An 8269-nucleotide genomic window follows, 5' to 3' on the forward strand; every position below is an offset into this window, starting at 1 on the left:
TACAATGGAGGATTATTGAATATGTTTGGTATGGCTGAGTTCAACCCTTTGTCTTCTCCAATGGAACATAATTTGAAGCTCACATCAAAATAAGGGGATGAATTGAAGATGTAACTAAGTACATACAACTTTTGGGAAGTCTTATCTACCTTACGACCACTGTGCCATGTTAGGTTCCTATACCAATAGGAGTCATAATTTTTGAATGGCTAAGATTAAACCTGTAATAAGTACATACCTTTGCTTTTTGCAAATGTTTTCCATATTCAAAAAATTAAAAAATGTAAAGAGGGTATGTCTTAGAAGAAAAACCAAAGGACAAAAAGAATAAAAAAGGTCAAAAAATGATAAAAAAAAATATGAACCCCGAGAAAAGAAAAGACCATGAAAGTGTGCAAGTCAAAATGCCACTCCTAGTTACTTTTGATGCAGAATAAATGATTGTGTGCAACTTGTTACCTTTGCCACAATCCATGATAGTCAAAATGTTTAAACTTGACTATTTCATGCTTTCAATTTTATGTTTATAGATAGAGAAATAAAATCTGACCAAACAGTGTAATCTTGGCAAATAAGTAGATAGGTAGAGTAAATAAAAAGGAGCTCAATTGTTTAATCTGATCCCTTGGATGTAATAAGGTTAGACTTAGTTAGATTACTATTGTAAAAGAAAAGAAAATGTTTTGATAAGGGTTTGCTAGCTTAAGTGCACCCTAATAAAGAGAAGTAAAAATGGTAGGATGAGCAGGTGGGTAAGTAGAATAAAGGTTGCAGAATTGTGATGATTGTTAGAAAAAAGCATATTATTCACCTTCATCACCTTAGTTCTAAGTATGGATGAAAGTTGGACATGCATCAAGTCCACAAAGTCAAAATGACTAACTTCCCTCACTCCCTACACTTTTCACTTAACTAATTTCCAATAAAAAGTCTTAAGTACCCAAAATTGTCAGGCCAGGGTAACTCCAGCTATTGATGAACGCAAGACAACTTGATATTTCACATTAGATAACAATTATTTATATACAAAAGAAACGGATCAGTTCATCTTCTAGATGACTGTCCGGCTTCACCTCATCCGTTTCGGATTAGGTGTCAACATTCCCCCCCTTAATCTGAAGGGATGTTGGTGAGTCCAAGCATCGTTCTGAATCTTTCAAGCTTTTCTCTTCCAAGCGCTTTGGTGAAGATGTCTGCAATTTGTTCGTTTGTGGAACAATGACGGAGATGGATTGTTTTGGCCTCAACATGATGTCGGATCAGATGATATTTAGTATTGATGTGCTTAGTACGATCATGGAACTTTGGATTTTTGGCCAACTTTATTGCAGATGTGTTATCAATCATGAGTGGAGTAGATTGTATTTGTTTTACTTGCAAATCTTCAAGAATTTTCCTGAGCCACACAATTTCTTTCGTTGCTTCAGCTGCTGCCACGTATTCTGCTTCTGTTGTGGAATCCGCTGGTACTGATTGTTTGCGTGATCTCCAGGAGACAGCTCCTGATCCAAGACTCATAGCATATCCTGAAGTAGATACCCCAGTTTCTTTGTCTCCATCGAAGTCTGAATCAGAGTATCCAATCAAGTTGAAGTCGTCCACCTGTGTATACTTGATTCCAAGGTCTTGAGTTCCCTTCAAGTACCTTAGAACTCTTTTTGCAGCAGACCAATGTCCCTCACAAGGCTTTTGCATAAACCTGGAGAGGATTCCAACAGCAAATGAAATGTCTGGTCTGGTAGTAGTGAGGTAGATGAGACTTCCTACAAGCTGTCTATACCTTGTTGCATCCTCAAATTCCTTTCCTTCAGTAGATGTGAGCTTCAAGTTTTGTTCCATTGGAGTAGAAAGGGGATTGCACTCTGTCATGCCAAATCTGTATAACAAATCTCCAATGTATTTCTTTTGAGAAAGAAATATGGACTTTGGATGTTGGGTTACTTCAATGCCAAGATAGTAATGAACATAGCCCAAATCAGTCATTTCAAAAATTTTTCCTAATTCTTCCTTTATGGATGCAATATAGCTTTCATTGTTCCCTGTCATTAAAAGATCATCTACATATACCACAAGATATACAACTGTTTTGCCAACTTTCTTGACAAATAAAGTTGCATCATCAAGATCAAAATGTTTGAAGTTGAGTTTCAGAAGATGCTCAGTTAGTTTTTCATACCAGGCTCGTGGTGCTTGTTTGAGGCCATACAAGGACTTCACAAGTTTGCATACTTTGTGTTCATGTCCTTTCACAGCAAATCCTTCAGGCTGGGACATAAAAACATTCTCTTTTAGATCTCCATTCAAGAATGCAGTTTTTACATCCATTTGATGGACTTTCCAACCGTTCTGAGCAGCTAGTGCAAAGAGTGTCCGGATGGTGGCCCATTTTGCTGTGGGAGCAAAAGTTTCCTCGTAATCGACCCCTTCTTTCTGTGCAAAACCTTTTGCCACAAGCCTAGCTTTGTGCTTGTCAAGTGAGCCATCAGCTTTGTACTTGTTCTTGTAGACCCACTTGCAGCCAATTGGTTTGGTTCCAAATGGAGGATCAACCAGCTTCCAAGTGCCATTCTTTATGAGGGCATCATACTCCTTCTGCATCGCTTCTTTCCATTCATCATAAGAAGCAGCTTCTTTGAAGGAAGTTGGTTCAAAATCTGTAGACAAGTTCAATTCACAATCATAAGTAACATCCATATCAACAGGTGAATTAGAGTTATCTACATCACCTCCATCTTGTCGATTTGAATTTCGAGTTCCTGTTTTTCCAATTTCATCAGGATGAACACTTTCAAGTGTCTTTGTCAGCCACTTTGGGGGACCTTTCTGAGATGGTCCAGGCTGTTCTGTTGATTGAGTTGGGTCTGAATCAAGATTGAGTCTCCCAATTCTATCAATTACATCACTTAAAGCATCATCCGTTGTTGGAGTGTCATGCAGGGGAGATTGTTCTTCAGAAGAAGATTCCACATGTTGATCTAGTATAGGAATCCCCCCTTCAAGATGTGGAATCTGATTATCAAACTCTTGGAATGATTTTGGTTTTGTGAATCTATCCAAGCGATCAAGTTGCCGCTCAACAACACTGTCAGATTTGGATGATTCAAGAAAAATGACATCTCTAGATAAAACAAACTTTTTATTTACTTCATCATAAAGGCGGTATGCTTTAGATGTGTTTGAATACCCCAGGAAGATACACTTACGACTTCTTGCACCAAGTTTGTTTCTATGTACCTTTGGTATTAAAGCATAACAGGTGGAACCAAATATCCTGAGATGTTTGACCGAAGGAACATGTCCATACCACAATTCATAAGGAGTCTTGTTTCTTATAGCACTAGATGGACATCTATTCTTTATATATGCAGCACATAGAACAGCATCAGCCCAAAACATTGTCTTTACATTCTTGAAGAAAAGCATAGATCGTACCATATTCAAAATTGTTCTGTTCATTCTTTCAGCTACACCATTCTGTTGAGGATTATAAGGCACAGTTGTTTGATGTTTAATCCCATGTTGGCGAAGATAGTGTTCAAATTCATTTGATGTATATTCTTTTCCATTATCAGTGCGAATAGACCCAATATGAGATTGTGCATCATTTTCAATCCACTTATGAAAATTCTTAAATGTTTGAAAAGCATCAGATTTGTTCTTCAATAAGTAAACCCAACACATTCTGGTGTAATCATCAATAAATGTCATGATATATTTATTTCCATTTGCAGAAGGAACAGGCATTGGACCACATAAATCTGAATGAATAAGTTCAAGCTTCCTATGTGCTCTTGAATGTGAATCATGAAAAGACTGTTTGCTATGCTTTCCTAGAATGCAAGCATCACATTGTTTATGTTTTCTAGGAATTGTAGGCAAACCAGCAACACCATTTTTCTTCAACAAGCGGAGACTATCATAGTTTAAATGCCCAAATCTAGCATGCCATAATAAACTTGATGGAAGTGTACATTCTTCATGATGAGAAATATATGAGAAATGCTGTGCATGAGCAGAGGTTCCTTGCAGTTTAAGGAGTCTTTCTTCTTCTATACCCCTCATGACAAGTGAGTGGTCAGATGCCTTTCTTACCTCAAGCTTGCCATCAAACATGTGAATGGAGTGACCTTGCTGGCGGATGTGAACCAGGGACAACAAGTTTCTCTTCAGCTGTGGGAGATATAGAACATGATCCAGAAGAAAGTCTGGAAGACCAGGCAGTTTAAGCCTGATTGTGCCAAGCCCTGATGGTTTGATTTTTGACTGATCTGCAAAGTATACTGCTCCATCAACATTGTTAGTGAAATCTTCAAAGAAATCTCTCCTATGAGTCATATGACAGGTTGCTCCTGAATCAAGCAACCAGTCATTTTTCGAAGAAGCAAGTGAAGCATTAAACAAATCTTCATTTACTCCAATATTACATTGTGCCTCAATATAGTGTGCAGATTCGGGTGCTTTACCTTTGTCCGAGTCATCAGTTTTACCTTTCTGCTGATTTCTTCTCTGCTCAACTTTGTCCCATGGTAGCTTGCATGTAGAAGCATCATGTGATCCATTTCGTTTGCAGCGAATGCAATGCAGATCTGCCTTTTCTGCTTGAGAATGTCTGCCCCCCCTGCCTCTGAAGTATCTTCCTCTTCCTCTTCGTCCACCTCTTCCTCTTGCAGAATCTTGAGCAGGATGCTTTTCTTTGTGAGCAAGGCAAACAGTCTCTTCAGAAGATTCAGGGACTGTTTTCTTTCCAAAGGCTTTCTCTCTTTCAGCAAACTTTTTCACAAGAGAGTCAAAGGTTATATCTTTAAGGTTTCCATTTGCTTGTAAAGACTCAAGATAATTGGAGTAGGTAGGATAGAGTGCTTTGAGAAAGGCAATAAGAGAGATATCCAGCTCAACCTTAGTGGATTTTATATCATGCATTATAGACTTTATTTCAGATGCAAGAGCAAGAGGATCATTATTTTTCAGTTCAAGAGTGAAGAGTTTAATCATGAGCTGAACAACTTCAAGTGCAGAATGTGTATCATAGAGTTCTTTCAGCTTTTGTATAGCTTCAAAAGCAGTGGAATAGCAGGAAATATGACGACTTACTTCCTCATTGACAGATGCTGCAATCAATGCAAAGGCTTTGCTGTTCTTGTTTTCCCAAATGGCGAGTTCTTTGTCTGATGTGGGCTGCACAGGGTCTCTGTCTTCTTCTCCGACACACACTCCTTTCCACAGCTCATTGTAGATGAGGGTGTGTTTCACCATCCGAGACCATTCAGAATAGTTCTCCTTGCCAGTGAGAACTATTCCGACCATTGAAATGATTGAATGCATTCTGTAAAAAAAAAATTATCTCTGCCAAAAACACTTCTGTTGAGAGAGAAAAAGAAATTCTTATATGATAGCCTTATGCATTTTATTTTTCTCTTAACATTCCATCAGCATATATATCACTGCTCACATATATATCATGTATATCACTCTTTAAAAAGGGGCGCTCATATACATATCACTTCTCACATGTATATCGCTGTTTTTAAAAAAGGGCGCTCATATATCAATGTATGTCATTGTTTTAAAAGGAGGGCGCTCATATACATATCACTTGTCACATGTATATCACTGTTTTAAGAAAAGGGCGCTCATACATCAATGTATATCACTGTTTTAAAAGGAGGGCGCTCATATACATATTACTTTTCACACATATATCAATGTATATCACTGTTCTAGCAATAAAAAGGGCGCTCACATATATATATATATTGCATGAAAACGCTTTGGTATCCGCTGCCCAGAGGTGGAACACAGTTCTCGGCCTTGTCATTTACGCCATGGTAGCCGCTGTCCAGAGGTGGAACACAGGTGTCGGCCTTGTCTTCACGCCATGGTAGCCGCTGTCCATATCTACGCCATGGTATCGCTGTTCTTATCACGTCAGTCTTCAAAAAATGCTCATATAATAGCTATCACGTCAGTCCTCAAGTCAGTCTTCAATACAAGTGCGCATATAATAGCTATGACTGTTTATAACAAAAAATGATAGTCTTCAAACTCAACGCAGTTCTTTATAACAATCAAACACAGTCTTTTATAAAAAACGATAGTCTTCAAATGCAGCCAATACCGCAGTTCAGTATTTTATATGGAGCAGCCCGGAGTTCATGTGTTGAAAGTGATCTCCAGTACCATATTCCGCAATATGTTTTTCTTTCCAAGCCTTTTCTTGAACAGCAAACCCGAACGTTTGGAAACCACGGGTTCTTCCGGCGTCGCCCTGGAAATTGCACGAAACAAACTTGGTGCTTGTCAATACACCAAAGGCAGTAAAGCCGAGGCCGTTACAAGCTGCCAGTATTCCTGGAATGCTTGGTCTGTTTCAGAATGAATGGGATGTACAGATGCGTTGGGACTGAGATGTTTCAGGTCAGACCCGGGACAGAGCAGGTATGTCAGAGGCAGCGCAGAGAGGGGCAGCGACAGAGGAGGCCAGGGAGCGCAGAGGCAGAGGCAGGAGTTACAGCTAATTTAAGGGACTGGGACCTGAGCTCTGATACCATGTCAGGCCAGGGTAACTCCAGCTATTGATGAACGCAAGACAACTTGATATTTCACATTAGATAACAATTATTTATATACAAAAGAAACGGATCAGTTCATCTTCTAGATGATTGTCCGGCTTCACCTCATCCGTTTCGGATTAGGTGTCAACAAAAATCTTAAGTCGAAGGGGCTCAGAGCATTTCTCTGACTTCTGGAGGGACTGGACCCTCGGCCCAATGACTTATAGGTCTTAAGTACTTATCAACGTTTACCCCCTACAATTCACTCATATTCCTAAACAAGTTCCTTTCCTAAGAAAAAACATCATTTTCCTAAGGAAAAGTCATTTTCCCCTGATAAACCCCTTTCTCTAACGATAAAACTTTAGAAAAAGTGATCACCCCCCATGGAAAAACCCCTTTTCTTCAAAAACCCAAAAAAAAACACTTCAAGCCTAAGTATAATGTGTTATGACAATAATAAAATGAACAACATTACACTTAGCGCTTTCGTTTCCACATTAATTTCTAACTTATATATATATATATATATATATATATATATATATATATATATATATATATATATATATATATATATATATATATATATCTATAGATATATATATATATATATATCTATATAGATATATATATATATATATATATATATATATATATATATCTATATATATATAGATATATATATATATATATAGATATATATATATATATATATATATATATATATATATATATATATATATATATATATATATATCTATATATATATATATATATATATCTATATATATCTATATATATATATCCCAAAAAAGAAATATAACCCTTCCCATATATAGTTATAAATAAAACCCTTATGTTAATACCCCACCCTGAAAGTTTGAAACATAAACTTAATAAAAAACCACCCCGACTAAACGAAATTAATTAACCGATCTGTGGTTAATTAATAATCAACCTCTGCCAATGAAAACGCCCCCGATGCCCTAACCTCACCATAAACCTTTCATTAAATCTAAACCGCCACACTTAATCATAGGTCGGGCCCATCTGTTACCCTTCGCACTAACTCCTCACCCCGATCATTGTATGATTGGCCACCCCGTTAATCCAACGGCAGACGATCATATCAGGCGACCTCCGAAGCTCGAAATTTACCCGCCCAATATGGGCAGTTTTCTTTTGGCCCCGATGCTACGTGGCGCTCGATGAATGGCATCGGGCGGCCTCCCCACGAAACCACTCTAGCCCCAAAAGCAGTGCGATCAAACCCGCTTATCGCCTCCCGCTAGACAACAAAACATCCCATCTCCCGCTAAAATCCAAATGTACCTTTTTCCCATGTGCCCGCCAAACAGTTTACTTTGCCAATACAACTAAAAAACTCATTATTTTTTGGTTTTATCGTGAAAAGATGCTCAAACCTCCATACAAGCGACAGACGACGTTCAACTACCAACCAACATCAAACCACCAACCTGTAGAAGCTGCTAAAACTTCCAGTCCATCCTTCAGTCACCTACACCTCCTACAACTGTACACAGTCATCCATCGACCCATTTAGGGCCAAAAACCAGGTATTTATTCAAATTCACCAAGAAACCCTGTCTCATTCCCAAACCTGTTACTCAATTGCTTTAAGTTATTAAGTAATTAAGTGAAAGAATTTCCCAACAACCCCAAACTACTCTGAATTGAACCAATTTGCCCCCAAT

This window comes from Pinus tabuliformis, chromosome 3_2 (genome assembly GCF_031772625.1).
Source record: "Pinus tabuliformis cultivar Carrire ecotype Pingquan chromosome 3_2, CPIR1, whole genome shotgun sequence".
Lineage (NCBI taxonomy): Eukaryota > Viridiplantae > Streptophyta > Pinopsida > Pinales > Pinaceae > Pinus > Pinus tabuliformis.